The sequence below is a fragment of the Eptatretus burgeri genome, chromosome 8 (genome assembly GCF_056783735.1).
Source record: "Eptatretus burgeri isolate ZD-2024b chromosome 8, Ebu_testis_v1, whole genome shotgun sequence".
In the NCBI taxonomy this organism is placed as follows: domain Eukaryota; kingdom Metazoa; phylum Chordata; class Myxini; order Myxiniformes; family Myxinidae; genus Eptatretus; species Eptatretus burgeri.
The window spans coordinates 51185089-51209958 of record NC_140968.1 but is presented as its reverse complement, the minus strand read 5'-3'; the positions used below and the strand labels follow the sequence as shown (position 1 = coordinate 51209958).

Genomic DNA, 24870 nt, shown 5'->3' with positions numbered 1-24870 from the left:
CGAAAAACCGCACGTTCACCATTTTCAATACTTGTCCTACAGTTTTCAATGTGGAGAAACGAAACTTCGGAATGAAACACTTCGAGAAATTTAGAAAATTTACTCGAGCCGATTTTTGATTTTGGTTTTATTTTTCAAATGGTTGTCCTTTAAAAATAGGATGTCTATTTACCGGTATTGAAGGTGTGTATACAGTGTTTGTAAGGAACTACACCGTCGTTCCACCTTCGATCTCTCCTCGATCCAAACGTTATTGACCAAAGTGAAAAGGATCCAAAATAAATGGAATCACCGGCATTTCTGTCTTTCTAGATTTCTAATAATATGGTAGAAATCAAGTTATGTGGAATTTGAAAAACATCTTTAAAAATTTTTTTCTACACCCCCATTATGTTATCGTCCGCTACACCGCCAGGTTCATCAAAAACAACCGACCAGGAAGTCTTCTCGCGCTACCCACGGATGGTTCGTATTTCCCTAAACATCTGTTGTTCTGTTTATGGTTATTTTTGGATTCGCTATATACGAGATATCCCTTATTGTCGGGTGTGTGTGTGTGTGTGTGTGTGTGTGTGTGTGTGTGTGTGTGTGTGTGTGTGTGTGTGTGTGTGTGTGTGTGTGTGTGTGTGTGTGTGTGTATATATGTGTCTGCAACGTGAGGCTCCACAGCACGAACCAGAGAACCGATTTCGATGAAACTTTGCCACCAGGTGCCATATGGTCTGGGAATGTGCGCATTTGAATTTCGTTGCCTAGCAACCACCCGTTGCGGTGCAGCGGCCGAAAAACTGCGTACAGTATTTTCAATACTTGTCCTTCAGTTTTGAATGTAGAGAAACGAGACTTCGGAATTAAACACTTCGAGATATTTAGAAAATTTTACTTGAGCCGATTTTTGATTGAGGTTTTATTTTTCAAATGGTCGTCCTTCAAAAATCGGGTGTCTATTTACTGTCATTTAAGGTGTGTAAACAGTGTTTGTAAGGAACTACACCGTCGTTCCACCTTCGATCTCTCCTCGATCCAAACGTTATTGACCAAAGTGAAAAGGATCCAAAATAAATGGAATCACCGGCATTTCTGCCTTTGTGGATTTCTCATAATATGTTTATTTATTTACCGTAAACGATTCCACGACCCACACAGCACATTCAATTATTTATTTATTTACCGAAAACGATTCCCCGACCCACACACCACCTTCAATTATGTATTTATTTACCGAAAACGATTCCCCGACCCACACACCACCTTCAATTATTTATTTATTTACCGAAAACAATTCCCCGACCCACACACCACCTTCAATTATGTATTTATTTACCGAAAACAATTCCATGACCCACACCACCTCAATTATTTATTTATTTACCGAAAACAATTCCACGACCCACACACCACCTTCAATTATTTATTTATTTATTTACCGAAAACAATTCCACGATCCACACACCACCTCCAATTATTTCTTTATTTACTGAAAACGATTCCCCACACACCACCTCCAATTATTGGATTCGCTATATATGAGATATGTAAGGATATTGATCTTCAACTGTCATTGTCACGAGCGGCACGGCCGCCCAAGCCTTCTTGCATTGCGCATGCGCAGCTGGTGTTGTGTGTGCATCATGGCCGCTTTTGGAATAAACGTGTTTCACGTCTGCTGAATCAGAATCGGTGGTCATCGGCGTTATCTGTGAATGAATGATTACGGAAACATGGTGGCAGCGAGGTAAGCACCAGAGCACGCCAACTGACTACTTGATCGGCGCTGACATGCACCCACTGACGTGTATTTTGAGCTGTTTGTTGCGACATGTCCGTGGCCCGGGCATCGACAATGGGAGTGTCCTCACTGCCATTTTTAGACACCGTCAGTGCTCCACTGGAGGACTGGAAAAGCTGGAAGCAACAGTGGGAAAACTACGCGATTGTTGCAAAGTTATCCAGTGAACCACCGAAATACAGGACGGCGATGTTTTTGCATTCCATCGGCCCGTCCGCGCTCAAGATCTACAACGGCATGACCATGCCGCCGAGGATCCAAAAGATCTTGACACGCTCATCAGGAAATTTGACAATCACTTTATAGGTGAGGTCAAAAACTTTTGAAAGATACCATTTTAACGGAAGAGACCAGAGACCTGATGAGAACATTTATGATTATGTGACTGCCCTGAGAACCTTGGCAAAGACGTGCAACTTTGGCGAGCTACATGACAGTCTCGTTCGAGATAGAATCGTGATAGGCATAATTGATCAGAGCACCAGAAAGCGACTTTTGGAGCGAGACCTCTCACTGAAAAAGTGCATATCCATTTGCAAGAGTATGGAGGCATCTCGCAGCCGTCTCAAAGAGTTCGGAGCCACAGGTGCCGAGGCACAAACCGTGCGCCGGGTCCAGCAGCGAGACAAAGGAAAAGGCGACACACCAAAGCGTTCGTCCACAAGATTTACCAAACCCTCAGAACAAAGACAGCAGGACTGTGAATTTTGTGGCTACAAGCACATCAGAAGTAAGAAGTGCCCAGCATAGGGAAAAACGTGCAAAAAATGCAATGGGGAAAATCACTTTGCAAAAAAGTGTCGGAGGGTGAACATCCACATGATACAGGATGGAGGCAGCTCATCTGGTGACTGTGAGTGAATTGACTGCATAACAATGCGAGAAATTGTTAGCACTGTGACTGATGACACAGATGAGATATATGCTGAAATGCTGATTGATGAAACACCAGTGAAGTTTCAGATAGATTGTGGTGCATCTGCAAACTTGCTACCAGCCAAGTACGCAAATGGATGCCAGCGTGACCCATGCAAGAAGACACTCCTTATGTTGAATAAAAGTGAGGTGAAGCCACTGGACACTACAAGGCTGAAACTGCGCAATCCACAGAACAGAAAGAAATACTCTGTGGAATTCATTGTAGTGAAAGAGAACTTGGCCCTACTCCTGGGTGCAAAAGCAGTGCAACACATGGGACTGATCAATGTTAACAATAGTGAATTCAAGAGAGTTGCAAGCGTGAGGGATAAGATTGACCCTACGGCCGAACTTCTCGAGGAGTACAAAGATGTCTTTGGCGATGGTCTGGGCAAACTACCAGGGAAGGCCCATCTTGAAACTGACCCAACAGTTCCGCCAGTCATCTCGCCACCGCTTCGGGTACCCATCGCACTGAAGGACAGATTGAAAGCAGAGCTGGACCGTCTGCAAGATCTTGGAGTGCTTACTCCTGTGGACCAGCCGACCGATTGGGTCAGCCAACTTGTCATCTGCACAAAGAAGTCGGGCGATTTGAGACTATGCATTGACCCGAGACCGTTGAACCAAGCTCTCAAACGTGAACATCACCCTCTCTCAATCGTAGAGGACATCTTGCCAGATTTACAAGGTGCCAAAGTATTTTCAAAGGCTGACTTGGCATCAGGCTACTGGCACGTCGAGCTTGATGAGGCATCAAGCCTGCTGACGGCATTCCAGACGCCACATGGGCGATACAATTCAAATCATCTCCCTTTTGGAATAAAGAACTCATCGGAAATCTTTGAGAAACGCCTACAGCAAGCGCTACTGGGTCTGGGAGGCACGATAGTAACAAGAGATGACATTACAATCATTGGAAAAGGCACCTCCATTGAAGAAGCAAAAGTCGACCATGACAGCAATTTGCGTGCCTTTCTGCAGCGTTCCCAGGACAAAGGCATTAGCCTTAACCAGAAGAAATGCGAGTGGCGCAAAAGTGAGGTGCCACTGATGGGCCATGTCATCAGCGCTGATGGCCTGAAGGCAGACCCTGACAAGATCGAGGCCGTCACCAAACTACAAGAACCAAAAGAAGACCATGAAGTCCAGCGCCTGGTTGGATTTGTCAACTACCTGGCAAAGTTCATGCCCAGGCTATCCGACGTCCTCGAGCCGATTCGTTTGCTGACTCGGCAAGACATAGAGTGGCACTGGGACAGGCCACAAGCTAGTGCATTTGCTGAGATCAAGCGACTTGTGACGACGATGCCTGTTTTGGCCTATTATGAGCCACAGAAAGAGCTTGTCGTGCAGTGCGATGCCAGTGAGAAAGGGCTAGGTGCAACGCTGCTCCAAGGAGGATGCCCACTCACTTTTGCCAGCAGAGCCCTGACGGACACCGAGACGAGATACACGCAAATCGAAAAGGAGCTCTTGGCCATTGTCTTCGCGATGGAACGTTTTGATCAGTATACACGGGCCCGTCTCACAGTTGTCCACGGTGATCATAAGCCATTAGAGACTATCGTCAAAAAGCCACTGGCCAGTGCGCCACGTCGTCTACAGGGCATGTTGATGACATTGCAGCGGTACGAGATTGAAGTCCGATATAGGCCAGGCAGAGAAATGCACATTGCGGATATGCTGTCTAGAGCATACCTGCCCTGCAGTGACCGAGACAAGTGCGAATTTGAGCAAGTCAACATGGCAAAGTTCCTCCCCATACGACCTGAGCGTTTGGCAGCGATCCAAGCGGAGACAGATGAGGATGAAGCCTTGCAGACTTTAAAACGGGTTGTCCTACAGGGCTGGCCAGAGGACCGTGCAGATGTCCCCGCAGTGGCGATGCCCTACTTCAGCATGCGGGATGAAATCACGGTACAAGATGCTCTCCTTTTCAAAGGAGATCGAATCATCATTCCAGCTAGTCTCCGGGCTGAGATGCGAGCCCGAATTAATGTCTCGCATTGGTGCAGATGGATGCTTGCGCCGTGCTCGAGAATGTTTATACTGGCCAGGCATGTCGTGCGAGATCAAAGAGCAGATTGGAGCCTGTGATATCTGCAGAGAGCATGAAACAGCACAGCAGAAAGAGACACTTATGTCACATGAGTTAGCCAGCCGACCATGGGGAAAGATCGCCAGCGATCTGTTCGCTCAAGATGGAAGAGACTATTTCATCACAGTCGATTATTTCAGCAATTTCTGGGAGGTGGACAGGTTACAACCGGACACAAAGGCAGACACTGTCATCAGAAAACTCAAGGCCCACTTCGCTCGCTATGGAACTCCAGAGGTGGTTGTCAGTGACAATGGGCCTCAGTTTGAGTCAACTGAGTTTGCTGCTTTCGCCAAAGAATGGGACTTTGAGCATCGGCCCACCAGTCCTGGGAACAGCCAGGCCAACGGCAAGGTTGAGTCAGCTGTCAAGACAGCCAAGCTTCTCCTGAGACGTGCCAAGAAAGCTGGCAGCGACCCATATTTGGCTATACTTGACCACCGCAACACGCCAACCAAAGGGATTGACAGCATCCCTGCCCAGCGCATGATGAATAGAAGGACGCGCACCCTCCTCCCGATGGCAGGAACTCTGTTGCAGCCACGTACTGTTGACAGAGCAGCGGAAAAGTTGCGTCTGCATCGGCGACAGAAGAGGCAGGCCGCGTTCTACAACAGGTCGGCTCATGACCTTCAGCCACTGGAGGAAGGTGATGTCAGGATGCAGCCATTCACCAAAGGGGAAGAGAAGTGGCAGAAAGCAGTCATCTCCAAGCGGCTGGACGAGCGATCATATTTGGTGGATAACGGCAAACGCTCGTACAGACGCAACCGTGTCCACTTGCGCCGCACAAATGAAAAACCAACTCTCGGCGCAACCACAGCTAATGAAGATGCTGACCCTATCCAGGTCCCAGACTATGAGGACGATGGTCAGTCACACCCAGAAACTGTTCCAAAGGACAGACAAGGGCACGCTGATCACAGGGCCCCAAACAATTCTGATAAAACCACCAGTGGTACAACGGAAAAAGCTCTGCAGTCCGTACCAGTTAAGACAACTAGATCTGGACGAGTCATTAAGACTCCAGCCCGTTTCAAGGACTACACAGACACCATGGATGACGGATGCTGAAGACCCAGTCAGGGAGTGATGTGCTGGGAACCTATCCTCCCCTGCAGAATTCCTATCATAAACAACAATTCTCATGTAGACACATGTGTTTTGCTATTTAATTGTTCACGATGTGTGCCTATATTTTGCATGTTGTCAGTATCCAACTCATCAGTGAAGCACATCCAACTGTTCCAAGAGACTGTACGCACGGTGATCCCGCTAGAGACAGTTGAACAACAAAAGGGGAAGGATGTAACGATATTGATCTTCAACTGTCATTGTCACGAGCGGCACGGCCGCCCAAGCCTTCTTGCATTGCGCATGCGCAGCTGGTGTTGTGTGTGCGTCATGGCCGCTTTTGGAATAAATGTGTTTCACGTCTGCTGAATTAGAATCAGTGGTCATTGGCGTTATCTGTGAATGAATGATTACGGAAACAAGATATCCCTTATTGTCGGGTTTTCCGGCTGTGTGTGTGTGTGTGTGTGTGTGTGTGTGTGTGTGTGTGTGTGTGTGTGTGTGTGTGTGTGTGTGTGTGTGTGTGTGTGTGTGTGTGTGTGTGTGTGTGTGTGTGTGTGTGTGTGTGTGTGTGTGTGTATGTATATATATATATATATATATATGTGTCTGCAACGCGAGGCTCCACAGCACGAACCAGCGAACCGATTTTGATGAAACTTTGCCAACAGGTGGAATATATACTGGGAATGTGCGCGTTTGAATTTCGTTGCCTAGCAACCACCCGTTGCTGTGCAGCGGCCGAAAAACCGTGTACAGTATTTTCAACACTTGTCCTTCAGTTTTGAATGTAGAGAAACGAGACTTCAGAATTAAACACTTCGAGATATTTAGAAAATTTTACTCGAGCCAATTTTTGATTGAGGTTTTATTTTTCAAATGGTAGTCCTTCAAAAATCGGGTGTCTATTTACCGTCATTTAAGGTGTGTATACAGTGTTTGTAAGGAACTACACCTTCATTCCACCTTCATTCCACCTTCGATCTCTCCTGGATCCAATCGTTTTTGACCAAAGTGAAAAGGATCCAAAATAAATGGAATCACCGGCATTTCTGTCCTTGTGGATTTCCAATAATGTGTTTATTTACCGAAAACGATTCACCGACCCACACACCACGTTCAATTATCTATTTACCGAAAACAATTCCACGATCCACACACCACCTTCAATTATTTATTTATTTACCGAAAACAATTCCACAATCCACACTCCACCTCCAATTATTCATTTATTTTCCGAAAACGATTCCACGACCCACACTCCACCTCCAATTATTCATTTATTTTCCGAAAACGATTCCACGATCCACACACCACCTCCAATTATTTATTTATTTTCCGAAAACGATTCCATGACCCACACACCACCTCACATTATTTATTATTTAAAGTGGGAGTGGCGTAGGAAAGTGGGCGTGGCTTATGAAAAATATTGTGTGGCTCAGGAGGTGTGGTCAAACAAGAGCATTGAGAGAAGTTTATCGGGTTTTTCGTGTGTGTGTGTGTGTGTGTGTGTGTGTGTGTGTGTGTGTGTGTGTGTGTGTGTGTGTGTCTGCAATGCGAGGCTCCAGAACACAAACCAGCAAACCGATTATTTTTCAAATGGTAGTCCTTCAAAAATAGGGTGTCTATTTACTGTCATTTTTTATGAGGAGTGCCAGTTGGCAAAATACGCAATAGGAAAAATCTTGCCAGGCAGAGGAACAATTGTATGTGAACTCTCCCTCTCTCCCTCTCTCCCTCTCTCCCTCTCTCTCTCCCTCTCTCTCCCTCTCTCCCTCTCTCCCTCTCTCCCTCTCTCCCTCTCTCCCTCTCTCCCCTCTCTCCCTCTCTCCCTCTCTCCCTCTCTCCCTCTCTCCCTCTCTCCCTCTCTCCCTCTCTCCCTCTCTCCCTCTCTCCCTCTCTCCCTCTCTCCCTCTCTCCCTCTCTCCCTCTCTCCCTCTCTCCCTCTCTCCCTCTCTCCCTCTCTCCCTCTCTCCCTCTCTCCCTCTCTCCCTCTCTCCCTCTCTCCCTCTCTCCCTCTCTCCCTCTCTCCCTCTCTCCCTCTCTCCCTCTCTCCCTCTCTCCCTCTCTCCCTCTCTCCCTCTCTCCCTCTCTCCCTCTCTCCCTCTCTCCCTCTCTCCCTCTCTCCCTCTCTCCCTCTCTCCCTCTGCACGTTACGTTTTGTTTCGTGTTCTTCTGATGTCCACTCTGTTTGCCGTCATCTGAGGTAATGCCAACAAAAATAATGACACATTTTATTTTTTACTTAATTCGTCCCTAATTTACTCGAGCCGATTTTTGATTGAGGTTTTATTTTTCAAATGGTAGTCCTTCAAAAATAGGGTGTCTATTTACCGTTATTTTTTACGAGGAGTGCCAGTTGGCAAAATACACAATCGGAAAATTCTTGCCAGGCAGAGGAACAATTGTATGTGAACCAATACGTCTTGGCAATGAATTTTCGTCTGTGGATCGGTCAGAATGAAAAGCATCGCATCCAGCACTTCGATCCTAGCGGATCCCTCGTCGCCTACCGGCTTGGCGGTCTGTATGTGTGTCTGCGACCGCCGTTTCTCGACATCCCCATGTCCGATCTAATTGAAACAAGCCAGGAATATTGCTGGGGACGTGAGGATATGCCTTTTCAAGGTTCGATATTAATCGGACAAGCGGTTCCCAAGTTACGGCCATTTATTTACCAACCAATGACAGGACACGGTGCTATGACATCACGATTGACGTCACAATTGTTATTGTTATCCTGCCAAAACGAAGTTTTTGCAAGATATGTTAGTCAGCTTGTATGTTTTTTTTTTTTGTTTGTCTGTAATCACGTAGAAAAAATTCTGCAGAGCACAGTTATCATTGGAAATTTTTGTAACTTCACATATCAGAGGCCTATAGAGGTCCCTTTCAGTACATAAAATTTTGAAGGTCAAGGTCAAAGGTCAAGGTCACTTTGTCGCAAATCAGGGGAGTTGACGAAACCCTTATTTTTTGAGTAATTTTGATTTGATCGTCTTCAAACTTCATGGGAATATAGTTCATGGTCTGGCGCTCAGCTGATTAATTTTTGGTGGCGATTGGCCTTGACCTTCATGGTTGGCGCCTAAAGTCAAACATATTTTTTTTTTTTTTTTTTTTTTTTTTTTTTTTTTTTGTATACCTTGGTCGAGGCTCGAATGAGAGCTAACACACAACTCACAGCAAGGAGGCATGAGACAAGAGGGGTGGGAGTGGAAGGGACAAAACATTGGGGAACAGACACAGGTGAACTGTGGAAGGGAGAGGGATGGGGATGGGACGGGGAACATGGCGAGGAGAAGATGGACATTACAGGGACTTTCAGGAAGGAAAGCAGGAGAATTGAAGGAAGTGGGCTTGGGTGGATTATCGGGGGGTAGAAAAGATCGAGGATTTGGATGGGGGAAGATAAGAGGTGGTGGTGAACAGCTGTTTTGAAAGCCTGGAGGGAAGAATGGGAAAGAATAGAGTGAGGGGAAGTTTATTCCAAAGGCGGGAAAAAAAGAGGAATGAAAGAGTGAAGATGAGCAGTGATTCGTGATTTTGGTAGTTTTACCAGAAGGGGGTTGTTGGCGGACCTTGAGCGCCCTGTGGAAATGTGGTTGGGACAAATCGCAGAGAGAGCAGGGGGGGCAAGGCTGGAGAGGAGTCGGTAGAAGACAGAAAGACCACCGACCAACCTGCGGTGATTGAGTGAGAGGCCCAAAGACTCAGCTTCATTGCGGGAGATGCCAATGATCTTAAAAGCCCTGGTTTCGACAGCGTGAAGTCGAGAAAGGTGGGAGGCAGGAGCACCAGCCCAGAGGGGAGAGCAGTACTCCATCAGGCTACGGACAAAAGCTTTGTAAGTAGTCAGGAGCTCAAGAGGGCCGAGGAAGGACTTTGCACGACGGAGGATTCTCAGTCGGCGACTGGCTTTTGAGGCAAGGTTGGAAATGTGACTTTCCCAGGAAAGGTCATGGCAGATAGTGAGACCTAGAAGCTTGAAAGAAAAGACTTCTTCCAGAGAATTGTTGAGAAAGTGGATGGGGGGGTTTTGTAAACGGTCCTTTCGAAGAGACATAGTGAGAGTGTGAGATTTGTGTGGATTGAAAGACATGTTCCACGTGTTGGACCAGTTTGTGATTTTATCCAGATCTGCAGTGAGCGAAGAAGCTGCTGCTTGCCGGTCTGAGGGATGACAGATGGTACGGCAGAGGGTGGAGTCATCGGCAAAGAGAAATAGAGGATTTTCCAGAGAGTCCGAGAGATCATTGATGAAAACCAGAAAAAGAACAGGGCCCAGAACGCTACCTTGAGGAACTCCAGCCTGCACAGGAAGAGGGGATGAAAGAACTCCATTTAGGGCCACACGTTGACTGCGACAGGAGAGGAAGTCTGCGAGCCATGAGTGGAGATGGCCTTGAATACCATGGGAAGAGAGTTTGGTGAGTAGGGCAGGGTGCCAGACTGTGTCAAAAGCACGTGATATGTCCAGGGATACGGCTCGGATTTCCTGTCTGGCATTGAGGACCTCCATCCATTGATGGGAGAGCAGTAGCAGCATATCCAGGGTAGAGTGACCTGGTCTGAAAACCAAATTGATGATTGGAAATCAAGCCATTGGAGAAGAGGAAGGATTTCATGTCTGAAGCAATGATGGATTCCATAACCTTGCTGATGATTGGGAGAAGGCTGATTGGTCTGTAGTTACAGGGATCTGTTTTTGCACCTTTTTTATGCAGGGCAGTGATGTTAGCAGATTTCCAAGCAGATGGCAGATGACCTTGGGAAAATGAGAGGGTGAATAGAACAGAGAGAGGGGGAGCAAGAGCAGAAGAGCAGGCTTTGAGGACACGTGGGCTGATGCCGTCTGGACCGGTTGCAGAATCTGACTCGAGGTTTGAAAGCAAGCTCTCCACCTTGTCAGGAGAAAAGGATACAGAGTCCAGGGACAGTTGGGTGCGACTGGGTAAAGTGGGTAGAGATAGTGATGGGTTTAGGACACAAGATTTAGCTGCAAACACCGGAGTTTAGACATTCAGCTTTATCACGTGTGGAATCAGCAGTGCGGCCATTTGAGGTAAGGGAGGGGATGGAGGGGGAACATACACCAGAAACAGATTTGATTAAACGCCACCAGGATTTTGAGGAGGGAGAGAGGTCTGAGAGTTCAGACTTGAGATGAGAAAGATGTTGTTTTCTGGCTCTCCTGAGGGTAGATACACACTTGTTCCGAGCTTTGTGGAAAGAACTGAGATTGCTCTCAGTTGGGTTTGCTTTCCATGAGGCAAAGGCAAGTTGTTTCAGGACAACTGCCTCGCCACAAGCTTCAGTAAACCAAGGGCGGGAGGAAGGGTAAGACAACTGAACACGAGAGGGGATAAATCTGTGCATGAGGGAGAGCAAGTTTCTTTGAAAGAATTCCCAGGATGAGTTGATGTTTGAGAAAGTAGTGATAGGAGACCTGTCTGTAAGTTTGATGGCTGCTCGGAGACCCTGCCAGTCGGCTTGAGTGAAATGCCAGACTCGACGGCGGTGAGGTGGTTCTCTGATGACAGCCAGAGAGATGTCCACTTTAACAAGGACGTGGTCAGAAGAACCAATTGGAGCGAAGGAAGAGCAGCAGATATTGTCAGGGAAATTTGTCAAAATCAGATCCAGAAGAGATGGAGTACCATTGGTTGAGATCCGGGTCGGGAAGTTGACCGATTGAGTCAGTCCCAATGAGTCACAGAAAGCTTTTGCTGACGTCCCATGGCAGGTGAGAGAGGTACCCACACCTAGCCAACTGGCGTGATGACAATTGAAGTCGCCACATAAGAGGAAGAGAGAGTTTGGATGAGAAGATAGAAGATGGTCCATGTTTTCGGAGAGTGAGGTGTAGATGGAGTCATCACTGTTCGGTGGACGGTACAGTACACATATAAACATGAGGTGGGAGTGGAGGGGAAGCCGAAGCCAGAGGTATTCCTGGGGGTGTGGGGGAGTGAGAGCAGTGCAGGGAGAGTGAGGAATAGAGTCTTTGATGAAGAGAGCAACACCTCCACCAGGACGAGGCTCAGGTCTGTCAAGGCACCGTAAGAGGGAGTAACCAGGGGAGAGATACTTGGGAGTCAGACACGCCTTTGGGAGAGGAAAGTTTCTGTTAGGCAGATAATGTCTGGTTTGTCAGTGGCAACCTGCATGGAAAGATCTGAAAGGTTTGAGCGAAGGCCCCGGATATTTGAGGTCCACACTTTTAATGAAGAGGTAGGGGGAGGAGGCTTTTGGGTGCAGGAGGTGGAGGGGCGGGGAGGGTAGGACGAGGGACGAGGGGGGGAGGTAAGGAGGGTTGCTGAAGGAGTGTGGGGTATTGCAGAATAGCGAGGGAGGGGGCCGAATGAGGAGGAGAAAAGGCTCTGTGGTGCTGGGAGAGAGGGGGACAAGAGACAAGGAAGATGGCAGTTGAGGATTTGAGGAGGTGGAGTGAAGAGATGGAGGTGAGAGGGCAGTGGAGGGAGGCAGGTTGGTGGATGAGAGGGGGGCAACTTAGAGAAGGAAGAGTGAGGGGGATGAAAGGTGGGAGAAAGGTGAGGGGGAATTTTTGAAAGAGGTGAGAGGGAGGCTTGGAGGGAGAAGAGTGGGATGGTTGCTTTGAGAGTGAGAGTGAGGGGTGAGGGGGGTGAGTTGGCACTGAAGTTGGAAAAAAAGAATGGTTGATGGAAAGGGAGCATCCATGGCAAACTGTGGTTTTTAAAAGTTTTAGGTCAGAGATGCGATTTAACACAATTCTTGATGGATGCAATGAAGGCGAATTCAGAGCATGGAGAGAAGAAGCGCTGTAATAGTTGGATTTTTTAGGCAAGGAATGAAGGAGAGGTCGAAATGAGAGCAGTCTGTTAAAATAGCAGAAGAGTGGAGCATTGTGAAACAGTAAAGAGTACCACATGTGTGAGAGAGGAAGATGAAGCATTATAAGGTTATATTATATTTGACCCCAAGGTCAAATTTTCAAGTTTTAGGAACCATATCGTGTAGTACCTCAAATTGAACACCTCGATGAGTGCTTTCTAGATATGTCAAGCTTGATACATTATGACGTCATTTGGTGACGTTATGAGGAAAACGCATGTTTTTCATGGTTACTCTGTAGAACGATTCTCATCGGAATCTCTCGTAGGCAGATATTCCTCAAGGAGTCACTCCTGGTGGATAGCAGCTCTGTTCACCTCAGTGTGACCTTAAAGAAGTCACACGTGGTCACCTTTTGGCAAGATACGGGTCACCCTGCGGGTGACATTGGTTTATTTTTTTTTCTTTTGTTTTTTGCACGGCCGGGCACGCACCTACGGGCCCGCACGTACGGGTACGCATGTACGGGCCCGCACTAGTATCTATAATTCCAGCAATCTCTGTGTGTCTGTCTGTCTGTCTGTCTGTCTGTCTGTCTGTCTGTATGTATGTCTGTATGTGTGTCTGCGACCGCTGTTTCTCGACAAGCACTGGTCCAATCTAATTGATATATAGATATATATGTATATATTATGTGGACCAGTGACAAAATATCTCAATTTAATCCGTTTTAAATTCAGGCTGTAAAACAACAAAATGGTAAAAAGTCAAGGGGTGTGAATACTTTCTGAAGGCAATGTACATGTGTGCGGTCAGGGTGCAACTGATTTTCAAAGAGGTCAGGTCAGGTATGGGAGCATGCGCAAGAGCAGCGGGTCGCTGCATCCACTTTCCGCCGGTACTCCAGGGGACTCCGTCTGGCCATCCCCCAGGCAGATGCCAGGCCCATCCCATCTCCTTGAGATGCCGATTAACCTGCTGCAACCACGAGGCATGTGGTCGGCCCATTGGCCTCATCCACTCACGAGATTCCCTCGCTGAGAGAATCTGGCGAGCAGGATCAGCGTCAGGAAAACGAGCCACAGGTCCATACAGCCACAGCTGACACTCACGGACTATGCAGGTAACAAATCTCATTTGAGTCTCTCTCAGCAACCACTCATTGGACACAAAGTCTGACCAGCGATAGCCAAGGATAATCCGAAGAGACCTGGTACGAAAGGAATTAAGTCTCCATCTCAGATCCTTGGTCAGGGTCCAAGCCTCGCATCCATAGAGCAAGACTGGACTCACCAAGGACCTGAAGACTCAGACTTTCATCCTCCCGCACAGGAACCAGCAGCGCCACACCCCATTATCCAATGAATCCATGACTCCACAGGCCCGACCCAGATGTCTGTTGACTTCTGACTCACATCCAGCAGAGACATGAATATCACTGCCAAGGTAGGTGAATCTCTCCACGACCTCAACATCCTCACCACAAACAGACACAGACAGGACAGCAGCATCCAAGATGTCATTGAAAGCCTGGATCTTAGTTTTGACCCAGGAAACCCATAATCCCAGCGGCTCTGACTCCTCATTCAGCACCTCGAGGGCCCCCAAAAGGATATCTAAAGTCTCCGCAAAGATGACTGCGGCATCTACTAAAACACGGTCAGAGTTCTTGACATTCCCAAATGATGCACCACATCGTGGTCTCTCTTGATCTCTCCGACATCCTCCCGAGAATCCAGTCCATACAAGTGCTGAAAAGTGTAGGGAGCAGTACACACCCCTGACGTACCCCAGTAACAACTGGAAATAAGTCAGAGATGGTACCACCACATCTCACAGCACTCTCAGTACCAGAATAGAGTTCAGACATTAGATCAATCAGTTTTGGTGGCACCCCACGAAGACCACGAATCCTCCAGAGGGCATCCCGATTCACTGAATCGAACGCTTTCTTGAGATCAACATAGGCTGCAAGCAGCCCCTTCCCAAACTCTCATCTGGGTTCGGTGAGGGCCCAAAGAGCAAGGATACAGTCAATTGTTGACCTCTTTGGTGTAAAGCCTGACTGCTCTGGACGCTGGTGTTCAAGCAGATGGTGGCGAACCCTATCAAGCATTATCCGAGCAAAGACCTTGCCCAGCACTGAGAGCAGCGTCACCCCTCGCTAGTTCTTGCAGTCTTGGCGATCACCCTTCCCTTTCCAGAGAGGGACAACAAGGCCCCTCTTCCAATCAGTTGGGATGATGCCTGTGTTCCAGGCAGAGCACAAAACTGCATGCAATGACATGAGTGCAGCATTTCCACAAGCCTTGAGAAGTTCAGCATGGATGTCACAGATCCCTGGAGCTTTACCCCATTTCAACCGGTTCACCGCAGTCTGTTTCCACAAGCGAAGGTGGATCACAGATGATTGGAGGGTGAGCAACAGGGATTGTAACACTCCTGACATCCAACTTGAGAGCTGGTGGATCAACCTGGTACAACCACTCAAAGTAACCGGCCCAGCAGGCCTTCACTTTGGACTCCTCTGTCAAGAGCCTACCACCCTCCGCCCTAACTGCAGTGCACCGAGGGATGAGCTTGGATGAACGAAATGCGCGAATTCCCCTGTAAGCAGGACGAGAATCACTTGACCACAGGTGATGCTCTACCCCCTCACAGATTCCTCGCACATAGGCATCCTTGTCCACCCTTAGCACACGTATAGTTTTATGCCTCAGCTCCCTGAACAGCTTAGCTCTGCCATTCAGCCTGGCCCTGTGGATCTGGTCAATGGTATCCAGTGTCCCTTGAGATACAAAATTCTTCTTTGCCCTCCGGTGAGTTCCAAGACATCCACCGGCTTCATCAAGGACAGCATTCTTGAAGGCACGCCACAACTCTTCAGGACCTCCCAAAGCACCCAGATCCCCGAAATCTCCACTCAGCTTGTTCGCAAACTCCTCAGCTCCCCTCTCATCCTTGAGCTTCCCAACATCCAGCCTGGGCTGGGATGGTACCATTCTCCCGGATTTAAGGTGCAGCTTCAGAGTTGCTACAACAAGCCGGTGGTCAGTATTGAGGAACTAAGCACTCTGGTAGACCCTGCAGTTCTGGATCATCCTCCAGTGACCATCAACGAGGACATGGTCAATCTCCTTTGCCCACCGCCAGCATTGGAATACCAAGTCCAGCAATGAGCTTCTGGGTGCTGAAGGTATGAACCGGCTACCCTAAGTCCATGACTTCTTGCAAAGTCAAGGAACTTGGGGCTATTCTGGTTCATAGTTCCTGACCCATGGGGACCAACACATGTCTCATAACTATCCCTATCAGTTCCAGTCGATGCATTGAAATCCCTCAAGAGTAGAAGTGTATCTCGTATGGGGCACTGATCAACCACAGACTCGAGCGTGGCGTTGAATGCATCCTTCACGGTGAGATCACTGGCCTCAGTCAGAGCATAAACAGAGAGCAGAGAAATGGCACCCAAGGAGTGACGAATCCATAGTCTCCTAATACGCTCGTTGACCGGAGTTACCTCAATTATCATTGGAGTCAGCTTATTGGACACAGCTACAACAACTCCTGGAGCATGGTAACCATCAGTGCGACCAGACCAATAGTAGGTGCAAATACCCACCATTATCTCGCCACAATCCGGTTTCCGAACCTCAGATTGCTGCAATAGCGATGTCCAAACGCTTGAGCTCAGATGATAACAGAGACAAGTGGTCATCCTCTCTTAAGGATAGGACATTCCAGGCACTCACCCGAAGGGACCGCCTCAGGTTAACCCAAGGAGACCACCGTCTGGTGGACGACACCTCAGAACCACCCCGACATATTCTCTGGCAATCTGACCTGGGATTGTTACCCCATGGTTTCCCTCCTATCGTCAAAGATTGGGGTCCTGAAGGCTTTGCCCCAATCCTGTCATCCGGTGAGCTGCCCTGTGAAGGGAAGCTGCACAGGCAGTACTCCCGTGGAGTAGGTTTTCAGATTTCTTTGCGTTTTTGTGTTTTGCGGAATGAAGGGTTTTACGCTGGCTGGAGTGCAAATCCTGCCACCAACCTCCTAATAAAAAGTAACCCAACTGCAGGAGGACGTCCACAGTCACAGTTGGGCACTAGATATGGATGGCCATTGGCTCACAAGGAGCTCCTCCGCCCTTTGACAGGTTTTGTTTTTAATCCTGCTGGGTGTCCATATTCAAACACCCTCCTCACCAAAAAAAACCTGGTGGGGGAGACGGTTTAGTTGCCGACAACCCGACCATGGAACAGGTTAGTACAGGTTTACATGATACCTTTAGCAAGTCACAGATCTAATCTGGCCTGACCTGACAATTTTCAAATGGTACACAATTAATAGACATATAGTCACGTGGCTTCACTGACAGGCGTATTCACTGACGTCTGCCCTGTGTATTTAGTTTTTTATACAAGTACATCGATATACATACTGTATATATCATGTGAATCAGTTGAAAAGTATGTCTGGTAGTTGCTTCATGGTTATGGTGGTGGGCTTGGGATCCTGAAGTGCTGAGTTCAAATCCTGCTCAGCTGTGGAATTAATACCAGGTGTGGTTGACTCAGCCTGTCATCCTTCTGAGGTTGGCAAAATAAGTACCAGCTTGTTGGGATGATTGAGCCAGTTGAGTATCCTGTGTTGGAGTGGTGACCTGTCCAGGATTGTAACCAATAGCTTTGGAGACTGCTTTGGCAGCACCAGTGCTCTTTACAAGGTATAGTCCCAATGGATGGAAGTTTGAAAAGTGATGCTTTATGTCAACTGGACCTTTTGACCGATTGACCTACTGATCTCAAAAAAAAAGGCTTCCAGCTTGTCACTACCTCTCCAAGTTGGTGATGTTTGTGAAGATTGGAGTAAAAATGTGACCTGCAGGCGAATCTTCTATTTTGTAAGTAGCAGCCTCACTCTTCCACAAGGGCATGTTGAAAAGTAATGCCTCCTATTATTTCTCTCCAAAATAGGAAAAGATATATGAACTCCATATATATATATATATATATATATATATATATATATATATATATATATATATATATATATATATATATATATATATATATATATATATTGTAGCCTGGTGTTGGCGCAGTGGTTAGGGCAGCAGCTTGGGATCCAAAAGGTCCTGAGTTCAAGCCCCGTTGGGCCACTGAATTAATACACTAGGGGGTTGACTCAGCCTGTCATCCTTCCGAGGTCGGCGAAATGAGTACAAGTATACTGGGCCGGTGTCTACCCCGGTTAGAATAGGTGTACCATATCCCTGTGTCGTAAGAGGCGACCAGGGCTGCGTCAGGAAGGGCATCCGGCGTAAAACATGTGCCAAATCACGATGCGGATCATACGGATGATCCGCTGTGGCGACCCCTAACGGGAGCAGCCGAAAGAAGAAGAAGATATATAAATATATATTGTTACGAATTCGCACCCGCTGGGTGCGGAAGCCGCTTTTAGCCGAATCGCGGCCGTACGCCCACCGGACGGACAATTCAGTCGCGACTTTCTGGAACAATGCCGAAAACCAGTCACGGGTGTGCTCCAAGCACACCACAACCTTGTCTGCACTCTACCCGCGCTACAGGGTCCGATTGCCAAATAATCGACTTTCCTAATTATTCGCGCGGGTAGATTACCGAGAGATTGTACCTCAGCGAGGCCTGCTTGGACACGAGCCGCTCTAAGCAGCTCGCTCCGTTTTGGGATAACCGAGCGGGGTATTATCGCGAGGCCTCGCTGGACCCGATTCTATTATTGGCTATTAAAAAAGCCCGCTATTATTCCGAAATTCAATATGGCAGCTCAATTAGGGGAAAATGACGCGACGAACAGGATACATTCAAACAAGCACATTTATTATTTCCCACACGTATACAGTCATGCAGGTATGGAAAAGCACGCATGCAATTTATGCAATGAATTGGCAGGAAGGAACAAGACAAAGCGCTACGACCGTATATTTATTATGTACAGTCACTTATACAGTTTTACTTGACGGACTCGGCGCCACAACTTCCACACAAACAAAAGCAAGGAAAATCCCCCCTCAAAGACGAGGGGGTAGACTGGACCCCTTCGGGTATTTATGACACGGAGCTTGGTTGACGGAAGAGGCTCCGAGAGACCGGCTGGCTACCTTCACCCTCGTGGTGACTTGCTTGGGCGACTCTCGATGGTCCCTCTCCAGCTCCCCACCGACTGCGGGGACTCCAGACTCCAGGCTCCGCGAGCCTTCACACGACTTAACTGCTCACAACTCCACCACGACACCCTTTTCTGCTCCTCCACGCACCTCTCCGAGACAGACCGACTCCCTTCACTGGACTCCCTTCACTCGACCCTCTCCACTCGACGACTTCCACTCGCTTCTCTCCACGCTGCGTTCAGCGCGCGCTTTTATTTCCAAGGCTCCCGCCCCTCCCTTTGTGGCCCGCGGGGGAAGAAGAATTAGTTGCCGTGGCCCCAAGCGGGTGGGGCGCCGGGCCATTTTCCGCCCAAAATCAGGCCCCCACTTTACATTACCTTTGACCCCTGACTCGATCTGCCCCTCCCCCATCCTGGCTCGTGGGAAAAGAAGGAAAGGGGGAGGGGAAATCCCAGGTGTTATTGGAACTTCTTTCTTCACCTTTGTTTCTTTTCCCGACGAGCATCCATGGCAGAGACGTTCTTTGATGTGGAGAGGGTTGTAGTGCGGTTGTGGAGAAGGTGGTTAGGTGGTGTTGGCGGTGTGGGGAAGGTGGTTGATGAGAGCGATGTTGGTGGTTGTGGAGAAGGTGGTTGGTGTTTTGGCATTGTGGTGAAGGTGGTTAGGTGATGTTGGCGGTTGTGGGTGAAGTGGTGAGGATGGCGTGGTTTGTTGAGATTCGGGTGTGGTTGGGGTGGTTGAAAGGCGGTTGGTGTTGTGGTTGGTGGTTGGTATTGTGGTTGGTGGTTGGCATTGTAGTTGGTCCAAAATAACGATAGCAAAAGAAAAACGGCTACCTGAAGATTCACAGCCCCGTCACACGAATAAATCCCATTAGACAACGGTGGGGAAATCTATCTGAACACAAACTTATCGGCATTACTGAACTAAGGATCTCTGGTGCTCTGCTAATTTCCACAGCCGTAACAATATATATATATATATATATATATATATATATATATATATATATATATATATATATATATATATATATATATATATATATATATATATATATATATATATATATATATATACTTTGAAAAATGCGTTGATATTACAATTCCTGTTCGTTGCCATATCCTCTCATATACTTTGTTTTTCTTTTGCTCCCAATGAATGTTTAGAATAATGTGTTGATGACTTAGTAATTTCACCGAGTCATCAAGGTTTATCTGTACAGACAATGTTATTGTTGAAAATGAGTGTAATTGACTACAACTGAGTATAATTAGTGCGAAACTATGAGTAATTTCATCAAATTGTTTTGATACTTTCTGAGTTGGTTAGATTTGTGAGTGTCTAAGTGCCATGTTGACTGTAATTAAATTATTTATTGTGTTTTCACTTCATTTTTGGAGCTTTTTCAGTGTATATGGCAGTGAAGAATTGTGGTTATAACTGTGGAATGGTGGGAAGTTCTGTGGTTTTCACAGGTTGTAACTGAACCGGTTTGCCCATATATAATCACACGCATGTGTGTGAGTGTGCCATTGGTTGTTATCTCCAGATGTGGGTTTCAGAAGGTAAAATAGAGTCAACCCAGGTCTCGAAGTATCCACCTGTGTGTGTGTGTGTGTGTGTGTGTGTGTGTGTGTGTGTGTGTGTGTGTGTGTGTGTGTGTGTGTGTGTGTGTGTGTGTGTGTGTGTGTGTGTGTGTGATACAAGCAACTACCTGGGTGCATCCTACATGTACACACAAGATATACAAGATTTATGTTGTTATGGTTTTGGGGGAGTGCACAGGGTTCACGAGGGGTTGGCTTGGACCCGCTACTCAACCTCTGACCCTGAAGCTGACAAGCCACGAATCACTCTGTGGCCCAATAGGTTGCTGAGCAACTGCGGATGCTGGATGAGGCAACTAAATCTGGTGGGGTCTTCATGCCCATTTATCACGTTACCTTTCCGCTGATTTAGTTATCCCAATTGGGGAACCGCGTTCTCAACTTCCCACACTGTGGATTTATTTTGTATCGCCAAGCGAAACCGTCGGTGGGAGGTCGGCTAAGCTAATGAAGCAAATGAATGGGGCACAACTTCCCATCTATTTATTATGTACGTTATGTCAAACTAATGATGGAAAAAGACAATCGATGAGGTTGGAAAAAGTTTATAGAACAATTTGAAAAGGCACGTATTTCCAGCAATGCAAGTATTTACAGAAATGCGGACACACACACACACACACACACACACACACACACACACACACACACACACACACACACACACACACACACACACACACACACACACACACACACACACACACACACACACACACACACACACACAGTCTTCACCCCTAAGCTCGAAAGAACCCCTTACACATTCTTAATTTATCTAAACACAAGACAGACAGAGGTATGCACCTGTCTTCACTCACTTCAGGGTAATCAGAGAGAAAGAGGAAGTGAGAGAAAGGAAGAAGTCCAAGGCATGGTTATGGCCCCTCACTCACCTGACACAAGCCGGCGGGCTTGCATTGGTCTAAAGGTGCAGGTAAGGGAGGAGAAGGGAGGGGAAAGGAACAAAGGCAATGCGGTGGGTGTGTGAGTGCAGTGTGTCATGAGAGGTGTGTGTCATTGTGGAGACACTGCGCCACAACGATCTAGCACCGCCATTCGCCCTCGGTCTCTTTGCCCAACACAACTAATCTCACTCCATTCCCAGACAGACAGGAAGGCAAGCAGTTTTGGATCTCGTCCTGATCTTTGGTGCGTTAGTCAGCGCTGATCACTTGCGCGTCTTGTCTTTTTATAGGCATTGGTGAGGCGGGGCTTCGAGGGGTTGGGGGGTGGCTGGAGCACCCCCTGACCTGCTCTCCATTGGCTCTCCTTTGCTGCAGTGTGACATCACATCTTGGCGGCGGTGGCACAGTACTCACCTTCAGGGATGGCAGCGTGAGTTACGGCAATGATGCGGTACTTGCCCTCGCAGATGGCAGCACCAACACGGCTTTGATTGTGGTGTCGGTGTAACGTAATGTGTATATGGTTTGTGCAGGGGGAATAAGAAAGAAAAAAAGGATTCAAATGGATTGAGGACGGGACAGATTGAAATGGATTAAATGAAGGAGGGGGTTTTCAAGAAAGGATGAGGTTTGAGAGGGGAGTGGTGAGAGTTTGGGATGGATGGATGGATAGGGGGTGGGTGATTTTAAGAGGGTGGGGAATTACAAATGGGGATAGAACCTGCTAAACATACACGAAACATTTTCCCCATCCCTGTTATGAGGGAAAGGTAACCAGACTAAACACAATTACTCATGAAATGTCTAACTGAAGGTTCCTTATATGTTGACTGTGTCACCCCGGGGTCCTTTTTCTATAAATGCAACACTACCCCCCTCCTTAATATCAGATTCATTCCGAGTCTGCCGGCTCCTGTACGTCAGATGTAGTTCCTGTTAGCATCATCGCCTTATCTACGGATCCTTGAGTGGAACATTTTGTTTGTATAAGGGATGTTTCATACATGTCCCCACTTTGAAAATAATGAAACCTAATGCCTTTTGTACCTATCCACACATTCATCCGACACATGTATCTAGACAGTTCTAAATTCCATACTAAACACATATCCAGGTGAGTTTAACACTATACACTTTATACAATTCCCACACTGATCCAGGATCTTCAGCAAAAAGCATCCTCCAGCAGGAGTTCGGCATGATCATCAAATGACCCTTGGTCAACACAGTTGATGACAGTCTCTCAATGGCTGACAGCAGGTCAGCATGGCCACAAGACAAGTGGTCCTTGGCCTACAATCGACGACGGTCCTTTGGGGAGGGCCTGACAAGGGTGGCAGGCAACGGGCAGAACAACAGACAAGGAATGGCATGGCAAAGGCAAAGGCAATCGAGGCAAACTAAGCTGGCAGGTGATGCTGGACTGCCTCTTTGTATACACGTTCCTGAGGGGGTGGTGGTGATGGCCGATCCGAGGACAGGCTCAGCCATAACCTCCATGTCCCCCCTAACCCCCCCACATCATGGTCCATGTCCCTCTATATCCACGTAATTGTCCGTGCACCTCTATCCCCGTCCATTCTGGTTCTGTCCTTGGTGCTATCTTAACTATCTCCCCACTTTTCCATCCCTGTGTCGCAAGCATGAGTGTCTCTCATGGCCCACTATGTCCAGTCCAATTCCTAAATAATCCATTAAAAATCCATTACAATGAAAAGTGGATCTGTGGGAAACTATGTGTGAGTTTGAAATGTGTCTGCAGGTCCCAATGCATTTCCAAGTGGGTGAATCTAGTGGCCAGCAATCATCTGAGTGGTGGATCGTGGGAAGAGGAAAACAAAACATTTCTAACTACCCTAGCCATTATTATATCATCAATTCAACTCCCCAGAGACTCACCAACAACTCTCTCTTTAAACGATTTGGTTCTAATAACCTTAATCACCCGTCGCCTCGCACATTGGTGCTAATACTGATTCGGGCCTGGCCCTCTGCTTTTCCTCCATGCCTCCACACATTCTCCCAGTTGGGGAGTGTGGCTCCATCTGCAGGTCTATCACCTGCGTTAACTCATTCATTACACCCCCGGGATGCTGAGGCTGCCTCCGACATTACCTGCTATATTTTGAATTGTGGGGGGAGTTTTCCTGGCTTCCTCCCAGTGCCCTCACTCTGGCAGCTGCCACTCCAGTCTCTTACCTGGGTACCTGGGCCCATAAGTTTAGCATGCCCCTCTGGGCTCACAGCCTACCCTGGCCGGTGGGCTCCCAGCTCCCAGGGTTCTCGCCACAACAATACTCACCTCTCGTAAACCACACTCCCAGCCCATAAATCCTCATTGCACCCTGCAAAATAAACACTTTCCACACACCACCAACTGCAGAAGGGCATCCATTGTGAATTTGACTGGTTCCCACTAGATAACTTTTAACTCGCCCCAGGTTTCCTTGGGCAGGACTTATTCCCTTTCAGCCACTCCTTCGCACTGTGGAAGAAAACTTAAAACCTCGATCAAGTTACACCAGTCAAAGTGAGAGTTGAATGAACCATTTAATAAAACATGTGCATGGAGAAAGACAATGGAGAAATGGAAGCACGGATAGAGCAGAGGGAGCAGGATCATGCCTAGTGTTGGCTTAATGGTTAGGGTGGTGGGCTTGGGATCCTAGGATCCTGAGTTCAAATCCCATTTGGCTGTTGAATTAATACCAGTTGAGGTTGACTCTGCCTGTCATCATTCCGAGGTTGGCAAAATGAGTGCCAGCTTGCTGGTATACTGTGTCAGAGTGGTGACCCGTCTAGGATTGTACCTGTAGCCAAGGAGACTGCTTCGGCAGCACCAACGCTCTGCACAGAGTATGGTCCCAATGGATAGATGGATGGAACAGGATCAGAAAGGAGGTGGAAGAATACAGAGAGACCATCGACCTGTCAGTGATGGCGAAGTGATAGGCCCATAGACTCGGATTCATCGCGAGAGATTCCAATAATCTCAAAGGCCTTGGTTTCCATTATATCAAGCTGAGCAAGATGTGAGACAGGGGAGCCAGCCCAGAGGAGAGAGCAATACTCCATCAATCTGTGGATGAAAACCTTGCAGATAGAAAGGAGTTGAAGTGTGCCAAGAAAGGACTTTGTATGATGGAGGATGCATAGTCAGCGGCTAGCTTTGGCGGTGAACTTTGAAATGTGGCTTGCTGAAGAAAGATCATGGCTGATAGTGAGACACAGGAGTTTGAATGACTGAACCTCCTTAAGAGGATTGTTAAGAAAGTAGATAAGAGGGTTTGCCAGATGGTCCTTTGGGAGAGAGATAATGAGAGTGTGAGGTTTGTCAGGATTGAAAAACATATTCCAAGTGTTTGACCAGCTTGTGATTTTGCTTCAAGGTCTGAAGAGAGGAAAGAGGCTTCAGCCTGCCTGTCTGAAGGATGAGGGATGTCATGGCAGAGGGTGGAGTAATCAGCAAATCGATAATGAGCATTTTCCAGAGA

At 47.6% G+C, this 24870-nt stretch overlaps 1 long non-coding RNA gene across 2 annotated transcripts in view; it reads left to right on the top strand.

Moving 5' to 3' along the window:
• Positions 1-409: 409 nt before the first annotated feature.
• LOC147021726 (uncharacterized) overlaps positions 410-24870 on the top strand; it is a 99769-nt gene continuing 75308 nt past the window's right edge. The window contains exons 1-2 of one of the 2 annotated variants that reach the window (XR_015060900.1): positions 410-465; positions 21667-21806. This is a non-coding gene — a long non-coding RNA (uncharacterized LOC147021726). Of the gene's footprint in view, positions 466-1469; positions 1736-21666; positions 21807-24870 lie in introns of those variants that run through there. The other variant, XR_015060901.1, reaches the window with a different exon arrangement.